Source organism: Lolium perenne, chromosome 3 (genome assembly GCF_019359855.2).
Source record: "Lolium perenne isolate Kyuss_39 chromosome 3, Kyuss_2.0, whole genome shotgun sequence".
Taxonomy (NCBI): Eukaryota; Viridiplantae; Streptophyta; class Magnoliopsida; order Poales; family Poaceae; genus Lolium; species Lolium perenne.
In genome coordinates, this window is record NC_067246.2 from 218341695 (window position 1) to 218360917 (window position 19223).

Sequence of the window (19223 nt, forward strand, 5' to 3'; positions counted from 1 at the left end):
ATCAACACCGAACGTGTGACCGAGTACGGAGGTGCTGCCCGATTGTGGCACCGTCAAGATCTTCTACGCGCTTTTGAAAGCGGCAAGTGATCGTCTACGGCAGCAACGAGAGCCTCCTCTTGTAGGCTTTGGAAATCTTCAAGGGTTAGTCTCGTTCATCCTCTCGTTGCTCCCATCTTCTAGATTGCATCTTGGCTTGGATTGCGTTCTCGCGGTAGGAAAATTTTTGTTTTCTATGCTACGAATCCCATCATGCACATGATCCAATGGATCACTGCAAGCATCAGAAGATGCTTGAGAAAGCACAAGCATGCACCAACACAGGCTTGTGTGCCACACAGAACCATGGAAGGGTGTCAGTATGACACAAGCATGACATAGCAGCTAATCATCAAGCAACTGGTGATCATATGATCACCAGGGCTTGACAGAGCATGCAAGAGCATGCTAGAGCCAAGCCTAGCACCAACACATTAACCATATGAATTAAATAGCCACTGAATTGGAATATTTGTATCACAGAAAATCAAATTGATACATTATAATTGTATGTAGAAGCACAGTAACAAAGTATGGAGTTGTATAGGTAGCAATCATGCTCAACAGAGCATCTCTATGAATCATAGCACAAGGGACAACACACCAGGAGCACTGGCACTTGCAGACTGCAAGGATTATTCATAATAATCAAGCCAGGGGCAAGTAAATGAATACACATGAAAGGCATAACATCAGTAGCAATAGCAGGAGCAACCTAGCATGGCATGAGCATCACAGTATGCTCATGAGCAAGTGCTCATTCGCCACAGCAGCATGGAGGGCAAGCACACATACATAATCCAGAGGGAGGAGAGCAACAACATGGCATAGAATAGAGGAAGCAGAGCATCATCAATAGCTAGCATCCATGGCAGCAGAGAGCGCAGCAGCATGAGCACAACACATCAGCGGAGAAGCTAGTGCTAGTGTACTGGCAAGGCCAGCACACCAAGGAGATGGATGCAAGGGCATCCAGAGAAAGGGAGGAAGAAGAACATGGAAGAAAGATACGGAGGCGAAACATACCTGGGAGAAGGAGCTTGTCGATGCAGCCATGGCGGATGAAGCGACACGGACCAGGCCACGGCAGCGCCAAGCCGCAGCCAGGCTAGGCCATATCGAGCGCCACCGCACCCAGCATCACACCAACAGGCCGCCGAGCAACCCCAGGGAGGCCTAGAGCGTCTGCCGACACGCATCGCCGGCGACGACCGTAACCCTAGGAGAAGAGAGGGTCGAGGACGAGCGAGCGGGGACGCGGGCGTCAGATCGACGGTGATAGATCGACGCGCCATCGCAGTCCGCGTCGATTGCGCCCCATGGCGAGGGCCAGCATCGACGGAGTCAGCCGGCGACGGCGAGGGCGACGCGAGCGTCGCGGGAGCGGTTAGGGTTAGGGTTTCTATCGAGCAAGAGAGGAGGCGAGAAGTGAGGCCGACTGAGCCGGACCAGGTGGGTCGATTCGACCTAACCAGCTCGACCACCTGACAGGTGGGGCCCACAGGGGCATTTTGGTCATTTATAAACTGGTCATTTAATTCAATCTGTTGCCTGCCAAAACCCACCGGCGAGCAGCGACGGGCAACACGGAGAGCCGGGAGGCTCCTAGGACTGCTGGTGGGCCCTGGTCCCTCGGGCGACGGCCCGCAATGCTCCGACACACGTCCAAGCTGGTGCAAGGGCGTGCCACCTGACCTATACCTGGTCAGGAAGGTGATGGATTGCTTCGACTAGTTTCCTGCATGGCATACACGTAAACATTAAATACGAGCCTCGATCGGCTCTCAGGTTATCCTGTGAATCGGCTCAAGGAGCCGATCCACCCATGATTCGTATTGGATCTATGATAGCATGGTGGTCCTGCTTGATCAAAATTAAGTTAAAGCGATCTACGACGATCTAGGGTTTTCACCACATAACCGGAACATCTTACACCTAGTAGAGCCTGGCAGATACGAAAGATAATAGAAAACCAGCCCTAGACAAGGCCTAAAAACCAACGTAGAGTTGATTCCCGGAACATCCCCTCTAGGATCAGCAAACTATACCTTACGCACTACTGGATTATTCAACCCGTTTGCAAGGCCTAACTATGCAGATATCAAACTAATCCTTGAGAAACAAGGAACGACCATAACAGATCAAATCTACTAAATAAAGACTAAGCAAGGTGCTGCCCTTATACCTAAAATAGGTGTAAAGACAGATAGATATCTAGGGATAGCATAACTAAGCGAATACATCAAGATAATATCGATGCTAACCCTAACATATCTATGATAACGGCGTTGCTCGCCATCAACAAGGCTTCAGCACGAGCAACGCATGAACAACGAATAAACTTGATACTGCCTATATCGCAAGATGCGATCTAGGCAGCATGGTGCTTACCCGGAAGAAACCCTCGACACAATGGGTGGCGATGCGCCTAGATTGGTTTGTTGCGAACGTGATCGTCCTCCTTCCTCAATGACCCTAGATACATATTTATAGTCCGTAGAATTTCTAACTTGGGAATAAACCCAACCGTGTACGAGCTAAACTCTATCTCTTAATTCTAACCGACACGTAACCTACTATAATTTACAGATACACGGGCAATCTAGCCCAAACTCTTATATAAGGCCGATTCATGAATATTTTCCGCGCATATTCTCTAAGCCCATTTAATCATGGCCCACCTCTGACTTGGTTAAAATCTGGTGATAACACATGCCCCCTGGTTTTGGTAATGATAATTCCAAAACCACTCTGTTTTTTCTTCGTCGGGTCACGTCGTGGCAGAGCGGAACCGTCACAGTATCCTTTCATCATGATGCCTTGCCTTCTCAACTTCTCTGCACGATTTGACAGTTTCTTTTTTGGCACCACTTCCTCGGAAACCGCTGTAGCATTAAATCTCCACTATATCCCCTTGAAAAACATGAAAACCTTCTGAAAACCATCGGCTACTTTTTGTCTGATGCTCTGAATTGCTTCATGTTTGGCCATGGCCCCATGACACCAACCCTACTAGACGTGGCCATGATCACTGGTCTAGATATTGCATCCCCAAGCCCGTCTGCTTTTATGCTACCAAAGGTTCCTTTCACGCTCTCCTCCAAAACAGAGTGTACAAACTGGGGTGCCTACCTTAGACACCACATGAAAACCAAAGGCCCTGTAACAGATAGAGAACACACGGCCTTTCTGAATTTCTGGTTGGAACATTTCATATTCTGTGGCCCTTCACTTGCCCCAACCAAGAACTATCTTTCTTTGGCCTATGAACTTGCCAAAGGCACCCAACTTGGCATCGGCAAACTTTTCCTTGGAGAGGTCTATCGATATCTCCAACTGATGTCTGTCAACCTGTTTTCCCAAAAGACAGTCAAAACAGGAGGTCCCTGGTGGTTTATTCAGCTATGGGCTCAGCTGTATTTTCAAAACCACATCCCAAACTTCCCACCTTTGGCTACCTGCACCTTTCCAGATGCTAATGGGAAGCAGATCCGATGCACTAGCTACGGCCAAGCCTTATACAGTCTTCCAGGCAGCAAACTGATCCCTAAAGAAGCATCAGAGTGGTTCAGAATTTTCTTCTAAGGCCTGGACAATCCCCTGTTTTTTCCTTACACTGAATCTGGAAATTTTGAAAATCCAGTCTCCTTCAGGTTGGACAGCTTTGCCGATGACCCCAGCACTCGGCACTTGTATTCCATCATGATCCGTCCTTGCTTCCTTCCAGTTGGCATGAGTACCTCGAACAGGATCATCAAACCTGGTTATGAGTCCTATCAGCCGGTCGTAGTAGCCCGGCAGTTTGGTCTTGGGCAGGTGTCTCCACACTTCTTCCTCCACCACTTAACAGAGAGCAGAGCTGAGTTGCCTGATGTCCTTACCGGCCAGAGGTGTTACTCCTTCTTTGATGCTCTAGCCATTCCAATCCCTCACAACCTCCGTTTCACCTCGTCAACTGATGGTTTTGAGACCTGGTGGTCAATGTGGAAGACCCACGCCTTCCGGAGAGCTCTGGGACTGTTGCTGACGCAACTTGATGCTGAATATGATATCCCTGCAGAACAGGTACCACTACTCACAAATTTCCTTGCAGTGGCTTATAATGATTTTCATAACCTTGCTCTATCTCCTTGCAGCAACAAGATGGTCCAGAACCTGTACATGATGATGGCTCCCCCTTCAAGTTCCTCCCACCAGCTCCGGTGGTCCTCTTCTGCAAAAGCTCACCACCCTTGAAGAAGGTTGTGATGCAGAGCCAGCCGACTTCACCAAAATCGGCTCCCAAAAGCAAAGTATCCTCTGGGCCAGCTGCCCCCCGAGACTCAATCAAGGCGAGAAAAGTAGTAAGGAAAGTAGCTGCCAGGAAGACCTTGAAGCGCCAAAACCCTACTCCCGCTCAAGAAAGCCCGCACGTAAGCTAATCCATGCGTTGGCTGATTTCATCTATCCTTCTAGGCTTCTACAACATGCATGTATTTCTTTTACAGGCCTCTACTGAAGAAAACTCTAGCGAGGAGACACAGTCCAGTCGAGGGAATTCGAGCTCGGGCAACTCTGGGAAAACCACCACGCAGAGCCAGCCAGACTTGCCACCGTCGGCTTCCAAGAAAAGGTCAGCTCTTGAACCTGCTTCCTCCCAAGCTCCAATCAAAGCAGGGCTACGCACAAAGAGTCGATGCATCAAGAGAGCTCGCAAAGAACTGCAAGCTTCTTCACCAAGCCAGGAGGTTTCAAATGTAATTACTACCCCTAGCTCATATTTCATGTTAACCCATCGCTACTCGCATCGGCTAACCACTTCCTTTGTAGTCTGATGACACCTCTAGTGGTGACGTCGAGGAGGTACTGATGCCATCCGCCACCCTGGATCTAGCAACCTCAAAAAGTGTGGCTGACAAGGTTACCAACTTAGCCAAGCCCACAGAAAAGCCGATCACCTCAACATCGGCTGTCCCTCTGGTCTTAGGAGAGGTACACTCCTTTCCCTTTGCTCTACCCTTCTCTTTTGCTGCATACTGACGCTGTTCTTGTTTGTTTGTCAGGGTTGTGACCTCTCAAGCTTGCTAACGTTCGACCCTGAATCCATCGAACTAGCTACTTCCAGGGCAAGCGAAGAGCCAGGACCCAGCACTACCCATGGTCACCTCCAACGTCTCAAGGCTTTGCTCTCCTCCTCAATTGAGACGTTGGTTGAAAACCCCGAGGAAGTGAAGCGCATTCTTGAAGACATTCAGCCCCATCTCCCGGTGACATTGCAGGTGAAACTCTGGCCAGTTGTGACTCTGTCAGCCTTCAGGTCAAGGGTGAAGTTGGCTCATCAGAGAATCGACCTATGCCACGCCCAGCTCCCGTTGAAAGCCGATATTGCAGACAAGTGTCAACGGCTTAATGAGAAAAAGGCTGCCTTGGACGCCAAAACTGACACCTCCATCAGCAGCACCGAACTTGAGACCCTGCGTAAGGAACTAGAGGACCTTGAAGAGAGGGTCAGGGTAACCAAACAGCTTATCCAGGATAAGGAAGCTCTTATTGCCCGCTCCCAAGAGGAAGCAGAAGGCCTCAAAGCTGAACTGAAGACTGATCTGGCCGAAATACGTGCCCTGAACAGACAGCTGGTGACAGGGAAGGACGAAGATGATGAGGCCGAGATCGCCGAGGTGGATCGTGTCCGTGCTGACGCCCTCCATGCCCTCTAGGCATTCCTTCAGTAGAGCCTCTCTATGTAATCTGATAACCGCTGATAACTGCTCAATTGAGCTTGTACCTCTAGAGTCGATGGCTATGCATCGGCTTTTTAGTCTGAAGTCGATGTCTGTGCATCGGCTGTACTTGTATCTTGTTGCTTTGCATATTTTTCTAAAGTCGATGTCTGTGCATCGGCTGTGATTTGTATGTACATTTTTTTACTGGCCGATTTTATGCATCGGCCCCCATATTTCACTGTCCGTCATCCCACATGCTTGGGAAATATTTCTTGAGATGTTGACCATTGACAGCTACTGGGAATTTAACACCGTCCAGCTGCTCGAGCATGTATGCATTACCCTTCAAAACTTGGTCGACTCTGTACGGTCCGTGCCAATTATGAGACCATTTACCATACACTTTATCCTTAGTTCCTAATGGCAATACAACTTCCCATACTAGATCACCAACCTGAAACTCCTTTGGTCTCACCTTCTTATTGTATGCGCGAGGTACCTTGGCTTTGTTCTCTTTAATCTTCTCCAACGACCAAAGTCTGAGTTCCGTTAGATCCTCAATACTATCACTCATCAGGGCTGCATATTCTTCAGTTGTTAGATCATTCTGAAACGTAACACGTCTCGATCCAGCCGTAATTTCCCAAGGCAATACAGCTTCTTGTCCATAGACCAGCTGGTATGGCGAGGTTTTTATAGCTCCATGACATGACATGCAATAAGCCCACAAAGCTTCTGACAATACCTCATGCCAACGTCTAGGGTGCTCGTCAACTTTCCTCTTAATCAGCTTGATAAGGCTCTGGTTGGACGCTTCAGCTTGCCCATTTGCTTGAGCATAGTATGGAGACGATCGGATCAGCTTAATTCCCATGTCGTCGCAGAACTTTCTGAACTCTTTAGAAATGAAGACCGAACCTCCATCGGTCGTGATAGTCTGGGGAATCCCGAATCTATGAATGACATGTTCTTTAACGAAACTGATGACATCTTTCGACGCCACTAACTTCATAGGGACGGCCTCCACCCATTTAGTGAAATAATCTGTAATGTCCAAAATCCACTCGTGGCCTTTGCTCGATGGAGGATTGATTTTGCCGATCATGTCCATGCCCCAACCTCGAAATGGCCAAGGCTTGATGATGGGGTTCATTGCTGATGCGGGCACCATCTGAATTTTCCCAAACATCTGACACGCTTGACACCCTTTATAGTACCTAAAGCAGTCCTCAATCATGGTGGGCCAATAAAACCCTGATCGCCTAATCAGCCACTTCATCTTATGAGCCGATTGGTGAGTTCCATAAGCGCCTTCGTGTATCTCGTGTAAGAGCCGATTCGACTCGGCTGGTCCCAGGCATTTGAGAAGTAACCCCTCCAAAGTCCTGTAGAACATGTCATCTCCTATAAGGACATATTTCATGGCCTTGTACCTTATCCGTTTAGGTGCCCCTCGAGCCGAATCTTTCAAGTAATTGAAGATATCGGCTCTCCAGTCATCCTGTTCCAGTAACTGTACCTGAACATCAGCTCCATCTGTTACGTCCTTGTAGCCTGATGCCATCTGTGCGAGATCGTTGGCCTCGGTATTTTGTGACCTTGGGTTCCAATTAAAGTTTATGTACCTAAATTGTGCCATCAACTCACGGCATTCCATCCATAATGGGAAAAGTGACTCACTCTCGCACTTGTATTCCTCCGTGAGCTGGGAAATCACCAATTTGGAGTCTCCAAAAAGTTCCACTGCCTCTGCCCCGGCTTCTAAAAGCAACTCCATTCCCTTGCGTATTGCTTCATACTCAGCGACATTGTTGGTGCAAGGGGTAGGTAGCCTGATGGAGAAGGAATATGTTGCCCCCCGAGGCGACACGAGTAGAATGCCGATGCCGCAACCATCATCACAAGCCGATCCATCGAAAAACATGGCCCATGCACGTACAGATAGTGCTGCTATATCAGTGTTGATTCGTTCAGCAATAAGATCGGCCAACGCTTGTCCTTTGACTGCTTTCGCGGGCTGATACCGGAGATCAAATTCCGATAATGCAAACATCCACTTGCCAAGTCGGCCTTTCAACACAGGGGCCGACAACATATGTTTGATGATGTCTGACTTGCATATGATGACAATTTCCGCTGACAGAAAGATGTGACGAAGCTTGGTGCAGGTAAAAAATAGGCAGAGGCACAACTTCTCAATCTCAGGGTACCTCGTCTCTGCGTCCAACATCCTTCTGCTGAGGTAGAAAGCCACCCTCTCCAGACCATCATAAAGTTGCACCACCACTGAGGCGATGGAAGTGTCAGCTACTGATAAGTAAATATAGAATGGTCTGTCTTGCCGAGGTGGAACTAACACAGGCGGCGTCGTTAGATACTGTTTAACCTCGTCAAACGCTAGCTGCTGCTCTACCCCCAGTAAAACTCGTCATCGGATTTAATTTTCACCAATGCCATGAATGGCTCGATTCATCCTGACAGATTGGAGATGAACCATCGGACGAAGTTGATTTTGCCGATGAGACATTGGAGTTCCTTCTTTGTGGTAGGTGGCTGCATGGTTCGTACTGCCTCCTGACTTTTTAGGCCGATCTCAATTCCACGTTCATGAACCAAAAAACCCAAGAACTGACTGGCCGTTACACCAAAAGCACACTTCTTTGGATTCATTCTTAGCCCGAATTTTCTAGTTCGGTCTAGGATGCGTCGCAAATCCTCCAAGTGTCCTTCTACGGAGACAGACTTGACCACCACGTCATCGATGTAAATTTCCACCAGCTTGCCGATCAGATCATGAAAGATGTAATTCATGGCTCTTTGGTATGTTGCACCGGCATTCTTCAGTCCAAAAGTCATGACTATATATTCAAACAAGCCCACTGAACCTGGTACTCTGAATGCAGTCTTGTGTATATCTTCTGGAGCCATGAAAATTTTGTTGTAGTCGGCATTGCCATCCATGAAACTTAACACCTTATGACCAGCAGCTGCATTGATCAATGTCTCTGCCACTGGCATTGGATACTCATCCTTTGGAGTAGCTCTGTTGAGATCTCGAAAATCTATGGCGACACGCCATCGGCCGTCCTTTTTCTGTACAGGTACGATACTAGAAATCCATTCAGCATACCTGCATGGCCTGATGAACCCGGCGTCCAACATTTTCTCGATCTCTTTCTTGACTTCTTCTAGAATTTCGGCCTTCATCTGTCGTGCTCATTGCTGGAACGGCCGAAATCCTTTCTTAAGAGGGAGCCGATGCTCAATGATGCTCCTGTCTAACCCAGGCATTTCTGTGTAATCCCATGCAAAGCAATCTGGGTATTCTTTCAACAGAGCTATCATCAGGCTCCTCAGATGCGGATCTAACTTTTTGCTGATAAAAGTTGGTCGTGGCTTATCCCCAGGACCAATGTCAACCTCTTCTAGCTCATCAGCCGATGTAAACCCATACCCTAGCTTTCCGTCGCCTGCTAGATCGATGCTCAACACAGGCAAAACGTATGGCGTGGATAATATGGGCCGATTGCTGGAATCGGCCCCCATTTTGATTGCATTGCTCAATGAAGGTTTACATCTTGTTCGTGCTCTACTACGGGAAGGAGTCCCGTTATTACGACTACATGACATGCTTGAGGCGAGATCATTACTTTTTATTTTTTGGGCCCGGTCGCAGGGATCGGCCTTGCCACGTACGTCCATTGACTTTGCTCTTGCTACACTGTCAGGCCAGTGGATAAGACCAGCCTCACCCCGTTTTTTGTCACTTCGATGCGCTCACAGTCGTCCAAACTGACTCCAGAGAGTGGCTCTTGGTCTTCCGCTTCCCAAATGTTCATGCCAGCCATTGAGATCTCGGCTGAGTCATCTGCATGGACGACCTCTACTTCATCTCCATCCCACTGTATCAAGCATTGGTGCATTGTGGATGGAATGCAGCAGTTGGCGTGAATCCAATCCCTCCCTAGCAGGACAGTGTAGGTGCTTTTGCTATCGACGATGAAGAATGACGTAGGGATGGTTTTTCGGCCTACGGTTAGATCCACGCTCAGAACGCCTTGCGCTTCTGATGCTTGGCCGTTGAAGTCGCTCAATGTGACGTTGGTTTTGATCAGATCCGCGCTAGAGCGTCCCAGACGACATAGCATGGAGTATGGCATTATATTGACTGCCGCTCCCGTGTCAACCAGCATCTTGTTGACAGGCTGCCCGTTGATATACCCTCTTAAGTACAGGGCATTCAGATGTCTGTAGCTCTTTTCTCTTGGCTTTTCAAAGATAACTGGCCGTGGGCCGCACTCAAGCTGTGCTACAGGTGCCTGATGTCTACGGGAGCCTTTATTCTTGTAGACAGTGTTGGGCCTCCAAGAGCAGAGGTTTGTAGAACAGCAGCAAGTTTCCCTTAAGTGGATCACCCAAGGTTTATCGATCTCAGGGAGGAAGAGGTCAAAGATATCCCTCTCAAGCAACCCTGCAGCCACAAAGCAAGAAGTCTCTTGTGTCCCCAACACACCTAATACAATAGGTGCACTAGTTCGGCTAAGAGATGGTGAGATACAAATAATATGGATGAGTATGAGTGATAATAGCAATCCGAGTAAAATATGGCAGCGAGTAAACATTCAACAAAACAGTAAACAAACAGAGATTCGATGCTTGGAAGCAAGGCCCAGGGATCCTGCTTTCACTAGTGGACACTCTCAACAATGATCACATAATAGGACTACTCTACACCCTCTTGTTGGATGGTGAACATCATTGTGTAGGATTACGCGAACCCTCAATGCCGGAGTTAACAAGCTCCACAATATGCAATGTTCATATTTAAATAACCTTAGAGTGCAAGATAGATCAACACAACCAAACCAAGTACTAACATAGCATGCACACCGTAACCTTCACACTATGAAAGGAGGAATAGATCGCATCAATACCATCATAGTAATAGTTAACTTCATAATCTACAAGAGATCACAATCATAGCATAAACTAAGTACTTCATGATGCACACACTGCCAACATTACATCATGGAGGAGGAATAGATTACTTTAATAACATCACTAGAGTAGCACATAGATGATATTCAACTAGATCACATAGAGAGAGATGAACCACATAGCTACAGCGGAGCCCTCAGCCCCGGGGGTGAATTACTCCCTCCTCATCATGGAGGCAGCGATGGCGGTGAAGATGGCGGTGGAGACGGCGGTGGAGATGGCTCCGGGGGCAATTCCCCGTCCCGGCAGGGTGCCGGAACAGAGAGTTCTGTCCCCCGAATTGGACTTTCGCGATGGCGGCGGCTCTGGATGGTTTTCTCTGTTTTCGTCGAACTTATCAGGGTTTTCGCGACGGAGGCTTTAAATAGGCGAAGAGGCGGCGCAGGAGGGCTTCTGGGGGGCCCACACCATAGGGCGGCGCGGCCCCCCCTCTGGCCGCGCCAGCCTATAGTTTGGTGGGCCTGTGGCCCCCCTCTGACCTCTCTGGTGTGTTCTGGATGCTTCCGGGGATTCTAAGATCTTTGGCGTTGATTTCGTCCGATTCCGAGAATATTTCGTTACTAGGATTTCTGAAACCAAAAACAGCAGAAAACAGGGGCTGGCACTTCGGCATCTTGTTAATAGGTTAGTTCCAGAAAATGCACGAATATGACATAAAGTGTGCATAAAACATGTAGATAACATCAATAATGTGGCATGGAACACAAGAAATTATCGATACATCGGAGACGTATCAGCATCCCCAAGCTTAGTTCTGCTCGTCCCGAGCAGGTAAAACGATAACAAAGATAATTTCTGGAGTGACATGCCATCATAAACTTGATCATACTATTTGTAAAGCATATGTAATGAATGCAGCAATCCAAGACAATGGTAATGACATGAGTAAACAACTGAATCATAAAGCAAAGACTTTTCATGAATAGCACTTCAAGACAAGCATCAATAAGTCTTGCATAAAAGTTAACTCATAAAGCAATAATTCAAAGTAGAGGTACTGAAGCAACACAAAGGAAGATTAAGTTTCTGCGGTTGCTTTCAACTTATAACATGTATATCTCATGGATAATTGTCAATGCAAAGCAATATAACAAATGCAATATGCAAATATGTAGGAATCAATGCACAGTTCACACAAGTGTTTGCTTCTTGAGGTGGAGAGAAATAGGTGAACTGACTCAACATTGAAAGTAAAAGAATGGTCCTCATAGAGGAAAAGCATCGATTGCTATATTTGTGCTAGAGCTTTGATTTTTGAAAACATGAAACAATTTTGTCAACGGTAGTAATAAAGCATATGTATCATGTAAATTATATCTTATAAGTTGCAAGCCTCATGCATAGTATACTAATAGTGCCCGCACCTTGTCCTAATTACTTGGACTACCGGATCATCACAATGCACATGTTTTAACCAAGTGTCACAAAGGGGTACCTCTATGCCGCCTGTACAAAGGTCTAAGGAGAAAGCTCGCATTGGATTTCTCGCTATTGATTATTCTTCAACTTAGACATCCATACCGGGACAACATAGACAACAGATAATGGACTCCTCTTTTATGCATAAGCATGTAACAACAATTAATAATTTTCTCATTTGAGATTGAGGATTTATGTCCAAAACTGAAACTTCCACCATGGATCATGGCTTTAGTTAGCGGCCCAATGTTCTTCTCTAACAATATGCATGCTTAACCATAAGGTGGTAGATCGCTCTTACTTCAGACAAGACGAACATGCATAGCAACTCACATGAAATTCAACAAAGAGTAGTTGATGGCGTCCCCAGAAACATGGTTATCGCACAACAAGCAACTTAATAAGAGATAAAGTGCATAAGTACATATTCAATACCACAATAGTTTTTAAGCTATTTATCCCATGAGCTATATATTGTAAGGTGAATGATGGAATTTTAAAGGTAGCACTCAAGCAATTTACTTTGGAATGGCGGAGAAATACCATGTAGTAGGTAGGTATGGTGGACACAAATGGCATAGTGGTTGGCTCAAGTATTTTGGATGCATGAGAAGTATTCCCTCTCGATACAAGGTTTAGGCTAGCAAGGTTTATTTGAAACAAACACAAGGATGAACCGGTGCAGCAAAACTCACATAAAAGACACATTGTAAACATTATAAGACTCTACACCGTCTTCCTTGTTGTTCAAAACTCAATACTAGAAATTATCTAGACCTTAGAGAAACCAAATATGCAAACCAAATTTTAGCATGCTCTATGTATTTCTTCATTAATGGGTGCAAAGCATATGGTGTAAGAGCTTAAACATGAGCACAACAATTGCCAAGTATCACATTACCCAAGACATTATAGCAATTACTACATGTATCATTTTCCAATTCCAACCATATAACAATTTAACGAAGAGGAAACTTCGCCATGAATATTATGAGCTAAGAACACATGTGTTCATACGAACCAGCGGAGCGTGTCTCTCTCCCACACAAGCATTTATTCAAACAAAAACAAAAACAAGAAACATACAGACACTCCAAGTAAAGCACATAAGATGTGATGGAATAAAAATATAGTTTCAGGGGAGGAACCTGATAATGTTGTCGATGAAGAAGGGGATGCCTTGGGCATCCCCAAGCTTAGACGCTTGAGTCTTCTTAATATATGCAGGGGTGAACCACCGGGGCATCCCCAAGCTTAGAGCTTTCACTCTCCTTGATCATAGTATATCATCCTCCTCTCTTGATCCTTGAAAACTTCCTCCACACCAAACTCGAAACAACTCATTAGAGGGTTAGTGCACAATAAAAATTAACATATTCAGAGGTGACACAATCATTCTTAACACTTCTGGACATTGCATAATGCTACTGGACATTAATGGATCAAAGAAATTCATCCAACATAGCAAAAGAGGCAATGCGAAATAAAAGGCAGAATCTGTCAAAACAGAACAGTTCGTATTGACGAATTTTAAAATGGCACCAGACTTGCTCAAATGAAAATGCTCAAATTGAATGAAAGTTGCGTACATATCTGAGGATCATGCACGTAAATTGGCTTAATTTTCTGAGCTACCTACAGGGAGGTGGACCCAGATTCGTGACAGCAAAGAAATCTGGAACTGCGCAGTAATCCAAATCTAGTACTTACTTTTCTATCAACGGCTTTACTTGGCACAACAAAACACAAAACTAAGATAAGGAGAGGTTGCTACAGTAGTAAACAACTTCCAAGACACAAATATAAAACAAAGTACTGTAGCAAAATAACACATGGGTTATCTCCCAAGAAGTTCTTTCTTTTTAGCCATTAAGATGGGCTCAGCAGTTTTAATGATGCACTCGCAAGAAATAGTAGTTGAAGCGAAAGAGAGCATCAAGGGGCAAATACAAAACACATTTAAGTCTAACATGCTTCCTATGCATAGGAATCTTGTAAATAAACAAGTTCATGAAGAGCAAAGTAACAAGCATAGGAAGATAAAACAAGTGTAGCTTCAAAAATTTCAGCACATAGAGAGGTATTTTAGTAACATGAAAATTTCTACAACCATATTTTCCTCTCTCATAATAACTTTCAGTAGCAACATGAGCAAACTCAACAATATAACTATCACATAAAGCATTCTTATCATGAGTCTCATGCATAAAATTATTACTTTCCACATAAGCATAATAAATTTTAGTACATGTAGTGGGAGCAAATTCAACAAAGTAACTATCATTATTATTATCATCATCAAATATAGGAGGCATATTGTATTCATAATCAAATTTACTCTCCATAGTAGGTGGTAACAAAAGACTACTATCATTATAATCATCATAAATAGGAGGCAAAGTATCATCAAAGTAAATTTTCTCCTCAATGCTTGGGGGACTAAAAAGATCATGCTCATCAAAGCCAGCTTCCCCAAGCTTAGAATTTTCCATATCATTAGCAACAATGGTGTTCAAAGCGTTCATACTAATATCATTGCTACTAGCATGCAAATAAGGTTCCATAGGTTTTTTAATTTTCGCATTAAACCATTCATGTCTTGACTCAGGAAATAGTGTAAAAAGCTCACAGATGTTTTCCATTATGCCTTACTAGTGTAAAACAAGAAACAAAAAGATGCAATTGCAGGATCTAAAGGAAATAGCTTCGAGTACTTACGGCGCCGGGAAATACCTTAGTAGCCGAGATCCGGAGTGTGAGTACCTTTTACCTTTCCTCCCCGGCAACGGCGCCAGAAAATAGCTTGATGTCTACGGGAGCCTTTATTCTTGTAGACAGTGTTGGGCCTCCAAGAGCAGAGGTTTGTAGAACAGCAGCAAGTTTCCCTTAAGTGGATCACCCAAGGTTTATCGATCTCAGGGAGGAAGAGGTCAAAGATATCCCTCTCAAGCAACCCTGCAGCCACAAAGCAAGAAGTCTCTTGTGTCCCCAACACACCTAATACAATAGGTGCACTAGTTCGGCGAAGAGATGGTGAGATACAAATAATATGGATGAGTATGAGTGATAATAGCAATCCGAGTAAAATATGGCAGCGAGTAAACATTCAACAAAACAGTAAACAAACAGAGATTCGATGCTTGGAAGCAAGGCCCAGGGATCCTGCTTTCACTAGTGGACACTCTCAACAATGATCACATAATAGGACTACTCTACACCCTCTTGTTGGATGGTGAACATCATTGTGTAGGATTACGCGAACCCGCAATGCCGGAGTTAACAAGCTCCACAATATGCAATGTTCATATTTAAATAACCTTAGAGTGCAAGATAGATCAACACAACCAAACCAAGTACTAACATAGCATGCACACCGTAACCTTCACACTATGAAAGGAGGAATAGATCGCATCAATACCATCATAGTAATAGTTAACTTCATAATCTACAAGAGATCACAATCATAGCATAAACCAAGTACTTCATGATGCACACACTGCCAACATTACATCATGGAGGAGGAATAGACTACTTTAATAACATCACTAGAGTAGCACATAGATGATATTCAACTAGATCACATAGAGAGAGATGAACCACATAGCTACAGCGGAGCCCTCAGCCCCGGGGGTGAATTACTCCATCCTCATCATGGAGGCAGCGATGGCGGTGAAGATGGCGGTGGAGACGGCGGTGGAGATGGCTCCGGGGGCAATTCCGCGTCCCGGCAGGGTGCCGGAACAGAGAGTTCTGTCCCCCGAATTGGACTTTCGCGATGGCGGCGGCTCTGGATGGTTTTCTCTGTTTTCGTCGAACTTATCAGGGTTTTCGCGACGGAGGCTTTAAATAGGCGAAGAGGCGGCGCAGGAGGGCTTCTGGGGGGCCCACACCATAGGGCGGCGCGGCCCCCCCTCTGGCCGCGCCAGCCTATAGTTTGGTGGGCCTGTGGCCCCCCTCTGACCTCTCTGGTGTGTTCTGGATGCTTCCGGGGATTCTAAGATCTTTGGCGTTGATTTCGTCCGATTCCGAGAATATTTCGTTACTAGGATTTCTGAAACCAAAAACAGCAGAAAACAGGGACTGGCACTTCGGCATCTTGTTAATAGGTTAGTTCCAGAAAATGCACGAATATGACATAAAGTGTGCATAAAACATGTAGATAACATCAATAATGTGGCATGGAACACAAGAAATTATCGATACGTCGGAGACGTATCAGTGCCTCTTCTGTCCTCGGAGCACAAAACTCCAACGGAAGTATGAATAACATGTTTGTGCCAGCCGATGCCTTATCATCGGCTTTCTTTTGTTTGGGGCGCCATTCTTTCTTCTGTGGACGACCCTCCTCGTCCAAAGTTTGCTGAATTTTCGTGGCCAGATCGGGCCGCGCTTTCCTCAACGTGTGCAGGTATAACTTCTCGGCTTCCTCCAAGCTACGTAGTCGCTGAACCCTACGCTTTTGAGAGTGACTGAGTCCATCAGGGCACCACCTTGGCCGGTGGTATCTATCTTCTTCCTCTTCTTCTTCATCTTCTAACTCCTCGAGATCTTCCACCCGAGAGGACTCAGCTTGCTTGTTCCGAGATGGGAGAGGCCCTAGACGTTTGAACACTGACACGTCTCCTGTGTCCTTCTTCTTCTGTCTACATTCTGGGAAGTTGCCGATTGTAGGCAATCGGCTCATCCCTGAGTCCCAGCAATGCTTAAAGAAAGGACAATCCCAGTGTCTGTCCATGTCCTCCTGCTCTCTTGACTTTTCCTTAGCGCGGCGTTCATATCCTTCATCGTCTCTATCATACCAACGATATTTTGTGTTGTCTACACTAGACCGACGATCTCTCTCGTCGTCTACGTCGTATCGCCGACGTCGGTCGTACTGACGCTCATATTTGTTAAGGAGATGCTCGGAGAGTGGTCGTTGGTACCGCACATTCCTCACTTGTTCTTCTGTGACATACCGTCTGTCATCATATCGGGGCCGGTCGTGTGGGCCGGCCTCCTCCTTTTCCTTGCCACGAGAGCGACTGCTCTCTTCTTTGTCCCTATCAGGGTGGTATACAGGCCCTGCCATGTTGATACTGAACGAGAAATCTGGCTGGCGTCTCACGGGGTGATTGCACTCCACCATGTTAACGGCAGGAAACGGTTGCGTGTCCACTTTCATGGCATACTGGCTGAAAATCAGACGGCCTTGTTCTATCACCATTTGGATCTGCTGACGCAACACTTTGCAGTCGCTGGTGGTATGAGTGAACGAGTGATGCCACTTGCAGTATGGCCTTCCGTTCATCTCTTGCGCCGTAGGGATTTTATGGCCTTCGGGTAACTTCAGCTGCTTCTCCTTAAGCAATAGATCGAAAATCTGCTCAGCTTTGCTTACGTCGAAGTCAAACCCTTTTGCAAGACCTTGTGGTTTCACCCATTTTCAGGACACAGGGTTTGCCCCCCGAGCCCATTCAGCCACGGCTACCTCCTGGTCTCCTACGGAGTCTTCATCCTCTTCTGTCTCAACCAGGATTACCGGGCGTTTGAATTTGTCCTGGTACAATTCTGGGTGGCGCTGCTCATACAATGATAGTTTCTGAACCATATGCGCCAGTGAAGTGTATTCCGCTTGGAAAGCCATATCCTTGATCGGCGACGCGAGACCCAACACTGCCAGATGGACTGCTTCTTTCTCATTCAAACGAGCCGAATAACATCGGTTCCTGATGGTCCTGAAGCGCTGAAGGTATTCCGATACCGTCTCTCCACGCTTCTGTCATACTTGTGCCAGATCGGCAATGCCAGCCTCGGAAGCTTCTGAGTGATATTGCATGTGGAACTGCTCTTCCATCTGGTTCCACGTCCGGATTGAATCTGGTGGCAGCGAGGTGTACCACCCAAAAGCCGATCCTGTGAGAGATTGCGCAAAAAACCTTACGCGTAACTGGTCTGATGCTGAAATCATGCCCAACTGCGCCAAATATCGGCACACATGCTCAATTGAACTAGACCCTTCTGATCCACTAAACTTTGAGAACTCAGGGAGCCGATACTTGGGCGGTAGTGGAATTAAATCATACTCGTTGGGGTACGGCTTGGAATAGCCGATTGCCCTCCTCTTTGGCACCATGCCGAACTGGTCTCTCAAGATTGCACTGATCTGGTCCACGGTGTCAGCTGCAGGGGTCGAGTTTTGATTACTCGTTGCGGTGGCATATTTAGCTAGCCATGCCTGCTTCTCAGGATCCGCTCCAGAAATCCCTCCTGCTGCTCCAGAAATCCCTCCTGCTGTAATCTGGTTCGTGCGCGCCCAGTTATAGCAGTCCGGTACATACGTGCACATGTATCCATGCAGGATCTCCTTAGGTGGTTCATACAGGAACTGGTAATCGCTAGGATCACCTCTGATCTTGTAGACGACGTATGCCGGTGAACCCGGCGGCTGTGGAGCCTCCAGTGAGAACGGCAGCTGTGGTCTAGTCTGGAACGGTATTTCTCCTTGGTGAGTCCCTAGGGTAGGTCCTGACAGAGAGTACTGATGCTTCATGATTTCCTGGACCACGCGAAGCGCAACGCGCTCGAAAGCGTTCAGTAGGCTCTCAGAATGACGGTGTAGCGAATGAGCCACCATGTAATTAATTTCCTGGCGCAGAGCTCTGGTGCGTTCTTCTGAAGAAGTAGACAGATCCACTTGATCGAGAGCGCCTTCAGCTGAGAACCCTTTCCACCTAATGCCATGTGTGCGGGTCCTCTCGAAAGAGCCGATGAGATCGGCTTCGAAGAGAGCTTTAAGCTCATTATACTTCTTCTTATGCTCCTCAGTCAGATCTTCGTACGTGACTGGGTCTTCCGCCATCTCGGGTGCAGATGTTGATGCAGTTGATGTAGAAGAATGTCCCACCGGGCGTGCCAGAATGTGTTGCCTGCCAAAACCCACCGGCGAGCAGCGACGGACAACACGGAGAGCCGGGAGGCTCCCAGGACTACTGGTGGGCCCTGGTCCCTCGGGCGACGGCCCGCAAAGCTCCGACACACGTCCAAGCTGGTGCAAGGGCGTGCCACCTGACCTATACCTGGTCA